Source organism: Phoenix dactylifera, chromosome 6 (genome assembly GCF_051530095.1).
Source record: "Phoenix dactylifera cultivar Ajwa chromosome 6, Ajwa_hap1_PhDact_Kaust_v1.1, whole genome shotgun sequence".
NCBI lineage: Eukaryota > Viridiplantae > Streptophyta > Magnoliopsida > Arecales > Arecaceae > Phoenix > Phoenix dactylifera.
The window spans coordinates 24,490,049-24,503,239 of NC_143195.1; the positions used below are offsets into that span (position 1 = coordinate 24,490,049).

The 13,191-nt window shown below is 40.0% G+C and overlaps 1 pseudogene across 1 annotated transcript; it reads right to left on the bottom strand.

Annotated features, from left to right (window-relative positions):
* Nucleotides 1-10,546: 10,546 nt before the first annotated feature.
* LOC103717729 (cytochrome P450 86A8 pseudogene) lies at nucleotides 10,547-12,980 on the bottom strand (annotated as a pseudogene). Its single transcript, XR_015987915.2, has one exon. The product of XR_015987915.2 is annotated as a cytochrome P450 86A8 pseudogene (transcript).
* Nucleotides 12,981-13,191: the final 211 nt, after the last annotated feature.

The following is a 13,191-nucleotide window of genomic DNA, read 5'->3' on the forward strand; positions in this document are numbered from 1 at the left end:
CCTAGTTACCGTCCTCCAATCCTTCCTCCTACTTTTCTACAATTTTCTATACCTTTTCCAATTGTAGAACTTGATTCTATGTAGAGGTGCAATCACTTGGACAAGAAGAAATCTGACCAAGGGATATGACATATAATTCAGTTTGCCCTTCCTTTTTCATCTGAGTATTCCACAAAACTTGTTGGCTAGTAGAAAGGGTGATAAGTTAATAGCGATAGATAGATAGATGTGCGGGCATGCCACCAGTGATAGAACAACTGAAAAGATAGTAATTGAAGGGAGGATACAAGAATGACGAAAGTCGAGGTGCCTTGACCTTCAAGAACTTTTGCCATCATCATACTACCATTCGAAAGGGATAGACTCGTGTAGGGATAGGGATGTAGCCTGAGCTACACTAATAGAGATCTAAGTTAATGTTATTTCATGCCCCGAATTTAGAGCATAATGGATATTGCATACTTGCAAAACGGACCATACAAGCATGTAGAGCTATTGATCAAATCATAATAATTTTGAATTAATAATAATAATTCTTCGATCCTCAAAAAATAATTTAGCCAAAATATGATCAAATTATTCTCATAAACAAATATCTCAAAACAACATAAGTCAAAATATGCCAACTAATTATTCTTACTCAAACTAAATAAAATGTTCAAAACTAAACTGAATTAGTCTAAACTAAACTAAGCTAAAAGTCCAAATTACTCAAATATTTTCAAGCCATCTAGCGCGCTCCTCCAAATCCCAAGAAATCATGATTGAGGATATAAAAAATAGAAAAAAAGAATAATGAGCTGGACTAGCTTAGTAAGCAACATAATACATCAAAATAGGATCTAAGCATGCCACACAAATAAATAATCAAATAGCATGATATTGACCGGGAATAAATCAAATCTTGAATAATACATATGCTTCTTTCAAAATTTATTTTTTATAAACTGATACTATACCAAATCAGGCTATGGCCATGTAACTTAGTGGCATGGATCAAATAGCAGATACAGGGTGCACAAAGTGCCAGATAACATACTATTCTAATCACTAATAACTCGGTGTCAAAACTAGTTTCTTGAATTATAAATTAATAGGATAAATAAATAATTTTCATTGGCAGAGCTAAATCATAGCCATGCTAAGAATACATATATAAAACAAATTTCATAAAATTACTTAGTCATATTTTTTGAATTATAAGAGCATTAAAATACATGTCATATTTTAAGACAATTAGGACATATATAATAATTGCTTGCTGAATTCATTTAGTCAAATATAAAATAGAGATTATAATTAAATTTAATAAACTAATTATAATTTTCACAAAATATTAGAACATACATTTTGAAGCATAAGGTTACTTAGTTCTTTTCGCTTCAAAATTCTACTTTATTTAGATATGTCAGCTTCACCTATTCAAAGCTATTAAAATCCATCATCAACAACTTCGAAATAGGTTAAAATTGGGCAAACTAATCCAATTTGGGGTACTGCAAGGTGTATGAGTCAATACCCATACTAAGGTAGAGAAAGGACTGGGTTGGCCATGTGGCGATGCCTGACTGCCCAAGTCGGTCTAAATAGGATGAACTCAATTGGTCAAAATAAACTATAATTTAGATGATTCAATGAAGGTCAATAATAACCAAATTCCAAAGGTACTCGGTGAGGGTCGACGTTATGGACCGACATGCCACCCATGTAGTAGGGCGGGGTCAACTCGAGTCCAAACAAAAGGTAGACATGGCTTAAACTAGGATCCTGAGGTCTACTTAGAGAGAGAAAAAGGGAGGAGAGAGATAAATAATAAAAAAAAAAAAGATGAAGAAAAGAAGAGGAAGGAGAGGAAGAAGAAGAAAGAGGAAGAGGACGATGATTAGGTGGTCGTCAGCCGGTAGACCGATGACAAGGTAAGACCGACGTCCGATGGTAGGGTGGTGGATAGCTAGTGGCGATGACCGGCTAGCGAGAATCGAAGAAAAAAAGGCCCAAAAAATAGGAAATCTGGAGCTTCTTACTATTTTCCACCGTTAGCCGCTCGTCGACCGCCATGGCTTCACTGGAAAGGATCGATGAGAGGCCAGAATAGTCGACCAAGAGTCCAACATCAAGAGGCGGCGTCGCCGATGATTGAAAAAAGGGAAAGAAGCAACGAAAAAATAGGAGAAGTGAACTCAGTTGATTTTTAGCGGATTTACCGGTAGAATCCGGCCAACAAAAGATCGTACCATAAGGAAAAAGAAAGAGAAAGAAGAATCATGGCTTACCTCAGGCTCTAGTCAACTTTTGGCTGCAATTTCCGACAAACATATTGCTAGGAATTAGCGAAGTAGAAAGAAGAAAGAGGAAGAGGGAGTATTCTATTGGTGGAGCACCGTGGAGAGGAGGGGAAGCCTTAATATAGAGGAGCCCTAGGGTCACCAACTGCCCTAGGTCTTTGGTTCTTTTCTAGACTCAGCGGATAAGAAGACTCCCATCAGGAGTCTTCCGCTCTCCAGCACGTGAAATTCACGTGCCAACCCATGGGCTAGCTCCTCTGGTCTAGGCCTTACATACTATTCCTAAGGTGAAAAGATACTGATAAGCTAAGATAAGATAAAATGCATTAATTGGATTATCGAAGGGTAGTTTACAAAATACAATTATACTTATTCATACTAGATATAATAATGCACACTCTAATAGTTACTACTTATGTATTATCTCCACTTTTGGCGATTTTGGTAATTAATACCTGTTGTGTTGGAAATTATGTCCCAAAGCCAATTTTCTAATTGTAAGAAATTGGATTTTGTATATGTTTTATTAAAATGAATAAAAATTTATTCTGGCAATTTTCTATTCATCAGAAGTGTTACATCTTCAAATTGAACTCCTGTGTATTGTGATGAAGTCCTTAGGACTAATTTAGTGGATAAAGGAGATTTTATCATTTAGTCCTTAAACCAGTTCGTGACCAAATAATGAGCTGTCAATTGGACGATAGCTATGTCAAGTATAGATCGTTGTGTGCCATTTAGTTGGTTGTCCTCTTAAACCAAGGAGTGTGGAGACACTGTATGGCATACAGGTGAGATGTAGGAGTACATCGTCACTGAACAGTGACTCACCTGCGTAGCACTCCACTGTCGGAAGTTAGCTCGCAAAGCGTATGGGCATAAGTACCCCTTAGATCTGAGACTGTCACGGTGACTTGCAAGCAACTCACTGTACTTAGGCATTGGATGACCTGAATTTCTAATTCAGGGATCGGAAGGATGCTGGGTGCAGTCAAGTACTCGCAAAGTCTGTGTATGAGTCAAGATGGGATTGACTGCTCCAGATTTTAGGAGTTGATGTCTCGCTGTATTTCAATTCAGTAAAATCTTGGCCAGGGTAAACCAAATAATAGGTCACTTGATTTGATTAATTGAAATATACTATGGATGACCTGACCCAGAGTTCGACAGTCCACTCTGAGGTCATCTTGAGCATCGATGGTCATAGGGATGAATTATGCAACAACCATACGTCTAGGTTCTTAAATGTTGCTTTGCATATTCGACCTATCCGGACGTCGGGTATCATTGCTAGATGGTCACCTCGATTAGTGCATGGAGTAGTCCATGTACTACCGGCTTAGTGTTCGAACCTATCAGAGTCACGCACATTAGTCAAGCTAAGTAGAAAGGGCTTGACCCAATTTAATTAAGAATTAAATTGTGGGTTATTTGGAATTTGGTTCTGTTTATGATCAGCTAGCACTGAACATGAGGTACATGCTAAATTTCATGGATGAACAACTAATTAAGTCTGTATTTCGGGTCAATCAAGTTTCAATTAATGTAATTGAACTTGATCAGGACTCAATTATTGAGATTGGATTTGATTGGGTCTAAATTAGTGTAATTAGGCTCGATCACGATTTAATTAGGATTTAATTTTGTATTTGTTCTGATCTAAGTCGGACTTGGATCGAGCCGAAACTGGACCCAATTGAATCTCTCATGAGTCAGACTCATGTGGAATTTTTTCGGATCAAAAATTCATTCAAATGGGCTGCCAATTTGGTTTAGAACCAAATAGGCTAACTTATGATCAAATGGGCTGACCCATTTGAATCAGAAGTTGACTTTTCCCATTTGAATTGGCTACTAACCGTGAATATCACTTATGGACCCGTGGACCACTTTCCCTCATGGACCATTAACACTTTTTTGGGAGCCGCGACTCTCACTTGGGACGCATGAAACAGAGAAGCTCTGTTCCACGCGTCCGCGGCCCTTTGGACCGGCGATTGCGCGGCCAACCGGCCTCCGGCCAGACGGCCGACTAGACTGGAATGTGCGGTTTTGAACCGCCAACATTCTAGTTTAGTTTGATTTTTGAAATCCGACAGTAATTAGCATTACTCGCTGTTTTATTCTACGGTTGTTTTTGAAACAATCGTTATCAAATTCATTCATATTTGATAATGAATGAATTCAATAACGCTCGACCATTTACGCCTCTTAACTCCTCTCAACGTTGGCCTATTTGTAGGCCACCGTTTCCTCTTGGAAGAAGAGAGAGAGAGAATTTTTTCCTGGGAAGAAAACGTCAGACAGACAGAGGTTGATTCTGTGAAGAAGAAGAAGATAGAGGAAGGAGGCCTTTCTCTCTGGTGGTTTGGAGTTCGACTCAGGTCCGGTGTCCTCTCCTCCCTTCCATTCTCTCTGTGATCAGGATCAAGAGATGGGCGTCTGTGGCCCAGGCGTGCTGTAAAGAAATGGGAGAAAAGAAATCGAAGAAAGAAAGAAAGAGAAGAAAGAAAGAAACAGAAAAGGGAAGGTCCTTTTTCTGGATTTTCTTTCTTCTAAGGGTCCTTTTTGCAAAAGATTGTTTTGCACGAGTAAAGACATCATCCAACCTTCTTGCGAAGCTTGACGTGCGTGCGAAGTAGAGGGCTTGCAGATCCAGGCCTCGCAGAGCTACCTTTAGGGATCCAGATCCAGATCCAGATTATTTCGACCAACTTCCGCTGCGGGCTTGAGGTAATTTTACATAAAAGTTAAATTTAATATTTATAATTGTTATAAATAAAATAAATAAAAAATTTTAAAACTGATTTTCATGCCTGGTGTTCGATTTTATCGGACAACTCGGAAGGTTTTTCCTTCATGTTGTTCTCCCAGTATGTATGTTCACTAGCATAGTTGCTCTTTACCAAATGTCAGACCAATAATCATATCTTATCGGCTTTGGTTCATCCATCGTTCTCACATTGGTCCCTTCTCTTGATTTAGCCTATAATGCAGTTTCAACATTTAGGACTATTCCTTCTATTGGTCATCTAGGTGTATACATCTTGCATTGTGATTGATCAAAGTCCTAGTCTTGATCTATCGGCCTGTTCACCAGCATCATGGCCGAGCTCTACCTCTTCAGTTTATATCTTTGCAGGTAGAATTTTTCACAGTTGAACACTATCTAGTTTAGCAATTGTCATGTGATTTTCACCTACTTTCACTTCATCTAACCTTGTCTTCATGGCATTTACCCATGACCTCCAACTAAGCTATAAACACGTGCTGTAAACAAGTCCTTAAATTAAAGTTTTTGACAGGAAAATTTTTGGAATTAATTGATTTTGCCTATATACTTCTAAGGTAAGGAATGACCCACCTTTTCCTTTTTTTTATTTAAATAATATAATTTTTTACATCAAACAAATTGTAAATCGATTTGTACATCATTTTTGAATTTTATGAAATGGTGCTTTGAACTGAAAATAAACATGTAATTTCAAAGTAACATTTTTAAAATATTATTATATTATTTGTTCGTCTTATATGATATATGCCTACTTTGATTAGATTATGGCGTATATGTTATTCTATAAAAAAGAGTTCTAATGCGTATCAAATTTAGATTCTTAGCCTATTTATATTTTGGACCTTGCCATTTAGAGGTTATGCATTGGCATTTCAACTATTACTGAGCTCATTATTTTGACCCTATCATAAGATATAAATATGATATGCTGGCCCATTCTATAGGATATAAGTGCAGTATTCCAGCTCACTCCACCGAGTATAAGTGTGGTTTCCTGACCAGCCACAAGGTATAAATATGGTCATAGTTAAATACTACTGAATTGAACACGATATTTTTAATCAAACTTATAAATATGGATATGAATACTTGAGCAAAATTGGATAATTCAGATTTATATTTTGAAAAGAAATGATTTTGTTTATATGAAACACTATCATGACAAGATATCCTCTCCTATCTGATCTTCCAAGCAAATGCAATAAATTCCTTACCCTGCAAAATAAATGCTATACCCTCCATAGTATCTGGAAAACTACTTATTCTTTCAAAATTTATTTTGCAACTAAAATGCTAAATACAAATTGCATTTGTATAATATGTATTTGATTTTATTCACTAATAAAAATGACATGATATTTATCTTCATGATAAGTGTCCTTTATATGTTATGAATTGGTCTCTTATTTTAATTATTGTGTACGAAACTATGAAGATATATAGTGGGATGAGAATATTTTGATCTCTTCTAAAAATTCCCTCAATTTGTAATTATTATATGTAAGATTTTGTTTTTGTGTATGTTAAAAATGACATTTCATTTAGCTTTAACGTGAGTACAGTCTGCTAGATCAAAAAAAAGTAAAAGATACAGAAAACAAAATAAAAGAATGTTTACAAGAGCACGTCAAAACACTCTACCGTGGGTTTCATCCCTGCCACCATTCCACTATTTTCTTACCCTTGAGGACTTCTTTTTTTTATCTCTTTTTTTTGAGAGATTATACCCTTTTCTCAATTTCTTTCTTCCTCTGCTCAAACATGTGTATTGCATGTGCAAAATGCGATGATGATACAAATTATCTTACCTCGTACAACCTTCTTAATTTGAAAATTTCTATTTTGTCAAACTATAATAGTATTTGGTAACAAAATTATATTTTATTGCTAAGTTTTGTTGCCAAATTTGTCATGCTAAATATTGCCACTTTGGTCTTTTAGCAAAAATCTTTTGATAACAATTTATGATATTTTTGTAATGAAAAATTATTATCGCTAATACCATCAATTTTAGTGGAAATATATTTTTGTTATGAATTGACTGTTAAATTTGATGACAACATTAGAATCATTCCCAACTATATACTTGTAGATATAAAAAACTAAAAAATATTGGCAATTTTTGTGATGAATTAATTTTGTCGCTAATATTTTTAATATTTGGCAATACATTTATATTTTATCATATATAAATCTCTATTTTTTAGTGCGAATAATATTTCATCACTGAATATTTTTTTATTGGTGGCATATACAATTTTATCGCTTAATGTATGTTATTTAATAACGAAATAGTGTTATTTAGTAACGAAATAGTGCTCAGGCCTTATCAGAGGTGATAAATTGTTCTTCCATGGCCTTCATAAAATCTTTTGCTTTGGAGCATTTAGGAATAGAAGCTCAATGTTCTTATGACATGAGACTTAATGGGCATCAAACTTAAACAATTAGATTGCTTCCACTACTCATATACATTTTTCTTATGTGGCATATTTAATTCTGTGGGAGTTGGTGCTTCATCCTTATGGAGCACCCAATCAGGGCCTATGCACCTCAAAGTAAAGAAAACCTTTTCTTCCCGATCAATAAAATTGTCGCCACTTTGCATTGGAGAGATGCATTATTAACATATGCAGTAGGAATGGCTGTAATAACCAAAATAAATAAATACTTCAATGCTATGAAGCATAAACTTTAATTCTAAACCAACCAATGTTAATTTAGAAGAGGTAATTTCAAACCTTCATGTGGGTAGAGATTGCATCACACATTGAATTTATTTAGCCATTTCTATAATAAGACTAGTAAACATAAGCACTAGGAACAAAATTTCCATACTTGGAGGGCCTAGGAAAAAATATTCTTAATGCCTATTCTACCATCTTATTCCAATCAAATCACAAAAATAACAACCTTCCTGTGGGGCCAAGTCATTATCTTTATGAAATAATTGCATAAATCTATTGACATTATACTCATTTGAAGTCCTTTTGGATTTATGCTTCATATGATTATCATCAGCCTCAAGTTGCTGTGGCTCCTCCTAAGTCACTCTCATATCACTATTTTAAAATGGCATCATATAATGTCAACTAATCTTTTTGTTGACATGCCAAGTAGAAGTTCCAAGAAATTTTGCAATCAAATCCTTAGGCAGAAATACTTACAAAAAGCCTTCAAATAAATATTTTCATATAACGGTCTCAAAAGTGATCATTGATAGATGCCAAAGTGAAGATAATCTGAAAAGGGCTTTTTTTTTCTAGAGATCAGACATATAATAGTCCTAATTCGAAAATATTTTCAAAACTAAAATTGGAATAATAACATGATGACGTAGCAACCAAATTTGTGGAACCCTTGATATGTGGACATCGCTTAGTTTGAAACAAATATGCATCTTCCATAATTGTTTCAATGTTCACAAATCGTACAAATGGTTTCTCCATATATTAGCACTTTAGATTGCACTTACAATAAAATAAACTTATTCGATTTCATATCTTGATTTCAGTAGAATATGGAATATGCCTCATTAGGCAAGATTAAATTTTATTATGCTACATGTTGAGAACTTTGATGGTCTAATAAGCAAAGATCCAAATAAACTAAAGGCATAGCATCATGGCTCCATGTAATATAAGACAAACATATCAAAGAATCAATAGATTTCTGAATTGTTCAGAAGTATTTTAATGTATATATATAGCTACTCGGATTTCCATCATTCACAAATCATAAAGCATAGTGTTTCATATATAATAATTTAAAGCCATAAATCGAGAATATTATCTCAATGAATCAAACAGTTTTGGAGTTATCCAAAGAGCATGCTTTCAAATCTCACAAATAAGAAAAACTCTGGTAATATGACAAACACAGGCTTACGCCTTGCTAAATTTTAATATTAAGAGGACTCTTCTAGCTTATGCCTTGCTAAATTTGTCTCTGTTGATAAAAAAAACATAGGCTTTTATTTTACAAAGGCCAGGCTAGGGACCCTCTTTAACGTTAGATGACCTTTGTACATCCTTCCATCATGAAACGTGAAAGTTACGGCAAAGCTCTCGATATTCCATGAAAACCTTTTGTATTCCATAACTTCAAGTAGGTTGTTAGCTATATTTATCATCTTAATGAATTTATTTAAAAATGGAGTTAACACCTAATTGTCATATGGACCAGTGTGACAGCCTTTTCTACGCATGCATTAACCATATAAGATATTTGCTTTGTAACAGCGACTGGAAGTTCACATCATAGTTGTAAATTGTCATTAGAGATTTCTATTTCCATTCCATAAGCAATGACCAATGCGGGATGTGACACACTCTTCACACGGTGTGCGGGTAATTGCACCAAGTGGAACCTTTAACAACACTTGTGTACCTCGAGCCTTCGGTCTTTCAGAGTCATACTAAACATGGTTAACCAATCACCCGAGCCAATCACAAACAAATCCTATCGTTACGATTAATTATAACGTGCAAGAGCCTGGCATGTCATTCTCTTAGGATATAAGAATTTTAGCTATGGATAAGAGTTGCAATTTACTCTACCCCAACAAGTACCCAACCTGCCTCAACACTAATAGGGTAAGTTTACTGTTTTGATAATGGTGAAATCTGTCCCGAACATGATAGAGATATATATAACTTTAACCAATCTCTTTTCTATAGCAAAAAAACAAAAAAAAATAATTTATATAATTTTACTGTTTTGATCGGTCCAATCTATCTTATCTAACTCCATATGTCTTATCCTATTTAGACGCTCGATCCGCCCCACACTGTTCTATTTTACTCTTAGACAAGTACAGAGTATAGTCAATTAACGTCCTATCCAACCTATACTTGACATATTGCAATGTTTAGCTGCAGAGATCCGAGCTGTATCTTTTGTGTGAAAGAAGGGTTTTTCTTCGCAATGTTCGCATGAATCCACTGGTCGTTTGGCGGACCGTGCAAGGAAAGGTGAATTCTCCTTAACGCACGAAAGATGCAACCCTCAACCTTCAGCTACACCACAGGATGGGCCTCTCCAAGACCCATGAATTCTACCGACCGTGACTATGGCTGCAAGTTGCATTTGGTGCCGGATCTAGTGGAGTCACTCCAAAGATTTTTTTCAGTAGACTAGCTCTGCCGCCATTGACATCAAGATGAATGAATGCTGCCAGTTGCCTGCATGCTGATGGCTGCAACCAAAGAAACGTAGCAATAAAACAACCGTAAAAGCACCGCATGCATCCATGAAAAGCGATTACAAAAAAGCAACGAAATAATTGAGAGAAAAGGTATGGATTCCGTCCCCCATAATGAACGTGAAGGCTCTAGCATCTTGCAGAAAGCCTTCTCTCTCTTGAAATTAATGCCGTCGTATTCCAATGTACAATTCCATAATTAATTGACGTGTTAACCACAGAGCAAATAGAAAACCTATCGAGATTCCTTTTCAGAACCACTTCTTTGGCCAACTAACCTCCATTATGTTGTTATTAATTTATGTCGATCACATCAAGCGTAACATTTGAATTAGTTGCTCCTAGAATACACATAATAATCCTTATCTCCTCTCCTCGCCAAGCTCACACCAACTTGTTTACTTCCTATCTACCTTCGTCCACACCACCTCGATCCAAACTTCTAACTCTACGTACCCTTCTTGAGCTTAAGAAGAACTGAGAAACTTAAGCACTGGCTGTGCCCCCACCTGAACAGACTTCGCAAGGCCAGCAGCGGCGGTGCCGCCACTCTCCACCGCCACCTTGGGCTGTTCCGGCGGGCGGAGCTCCTCCGCGACGACATTGAGGTCCCGGTCGTAGACGTTCATTTTGAGCCCGTGCTTCATGAAGAGAGTGAGAGACATCTTCTGCTCGACGCGGTGGCCGGGGACGACGGCAAGGCGGTGGCGCAGAAGCACAGAGGCGGCAATGGACTTCATCTGGAGGTAAGCTAAGTCCTTCCCGAGGCAGACTCTGGGGCCGCCGTTGAAGGCGACGAACTTGAACGAGTCGTGCGCCTCTATCTGCTTCCCGTCCGGTGAGAGCCATCTTTCCGGCCGGAACTCCATGCAGTCCTCCCCCCACACCGGCTTCATCCTCCCCGCCGAGTAGATGGAGTAGGTGATGGCAGAGCCGGCCGGCACGAAGGTACCGTCCGGGAGGACGTCGTCGTCTGCGACGTGCTTCGAGTCCTCGGGGACGGAGGGGTAGAGCCGGAGAGTCTCCGAAAGAGCGGCTTTAAGGTAGGTAAGGCGATCAACCTCTTCGAAGACGAGGGGAGTAGAAACCCAGGCAGCGGGGTCGGTGCCGCGGGTGCCGGAGAGGACGGCGGCGAGCTCGAGGAGAATGCAGCGCTCGACGGTGGGGTGGGTGGAGACGAGCCAAAAGAACCAGCTTAGCGCCACCGAGGACGTGTCGCGGCCGGCGAGAATGAAGTTGAGAACAACGTTCTGGAGGAAGGAGTCGGAGTAGGTGCCCTTCTTCATGAAGCGGGAAAGGAGGTCGTCGTGGTGGCCGCCGTCGGCTTCGAGCTCGAGCTTTCGGTTCTTGATGACGGCGGAGAGGTATCGCTCGACGTGGACGACGCTGTCGGAGAGAGCGACCTCGCTCCCGGCGCGAAGCCATTTCTTGAGCCGCCAGACGAACTCCAGGAAGATGAACCGGTGGAGGGTGGCCTCGGTGGCGCGGTCGAAGGCGGTGGCGAAGGCGTTGTCGGGGAGGCTCGGGGAGAGGGTCTCAGGGTCCTTCCCGAAGGTGAGGCCGCAGATGTTGTCGAAGGTGAGGCGGAGGAGGAGGTCCTGGAGATCGACGGCGGTGGCGCCGTCGGCGGCTCGGCGGAGGATGGGGAGGAGGCAGTGGTGGATGGAGCGAGAGACCCAGCGATTCATGGCAGCGCGGAGGGTGCGTGTGGTGAACTCGAGGGCGGCGGTCTTGCGCTGGAAGAGCCAGGTGTCGCCGTCTGAGTTGAAGATGCCGTCGCCAAGGAGGTCGTGGAAGACGGCGTGCCACGTCGGGCCCTTGGGGTAGTTGTGGAACTTCGTCTTGAGGACGTGCTCCAGGTTGCGGGGGTCGCAGGTGACAGTGACGAGGCCCTGCCGGCGGGCGAGGCCGGGGATGGCGCAGATGCAGGTTTGGTAGGTGCCGTCGGTGGCTCGCAGGTTCTCGGCAATCCAGTCATGCATGCGCTCGCCATTCTGGATCAAACCGGGGAGGCTTCCGAGCAGCGGCCACACTCGCGGGCCGCGCAGGCCCACAGCCAGCCGCGAGAACCACAAGACGTACGCCGCGATGCATGCCAGCACCACCAGAACGGTGCTGCTCTCCATGACAATGAGCTCTACCCCGCCTCTCGAGTGACAATAACTCACTCTTTTGGTAGTGTGTTTTTTTGTATATGATATAAATAAAATGGGTTGTAGGTGTAATAACGATGTAATGAATCAAGCTAACGTACTGGTATTATAGAAGGAGGTGGAATAGATGAGAGGCATTTAATAGGACAGACTGGTTTCTTCCTTCGCACCAGCTACCACCTCTTCTCGCTCTTCTCTTGTTGGTTTAGCTCTCTGCATACACAGTCTTAAATTGCCAGGAGAGGTCGTTGGGTCCAAATAACAAGTGGGAGCCACTGCCTGAGGGAAAGCAAGGAGGCCAGGGGGAACTAGAGCTTGGTGCATATTTCTCACAATTTGGTGGTGCCACGTGTACTGGAACGGGCTATGAAGTTGTATATTCGTTGGAGTAGAGATGGGAGTTCAAAGTCGGGATTTGGAATACCTAATTTTGAAGGAAAAGGGTGGCCTCCATTAATGGTGACATTGAATGGGAGTAAATGGGACGGATTGAATGCCGAAATATAAAGACGGCAATAAAGTGGACTGCCTTTTGTGCATAGGAGGGGGATAGAGGGGGGGGGGGGGGAGGGGATACAAGTGGGAGAGAAGGAACAGGAGAGATGGGAAGGGAGAAAGGGGAAGATAGAAACGGGCCGGCCAACGGTTTGGAGTTGGGTGACCGACCCACCAACGTCTTTTTATCGGCCCGTGGGATTCGTTTGGATTCCGTGGGGTTTGGAGTCCAAGCTGCTGACCTTACAATTCCAATCAGAG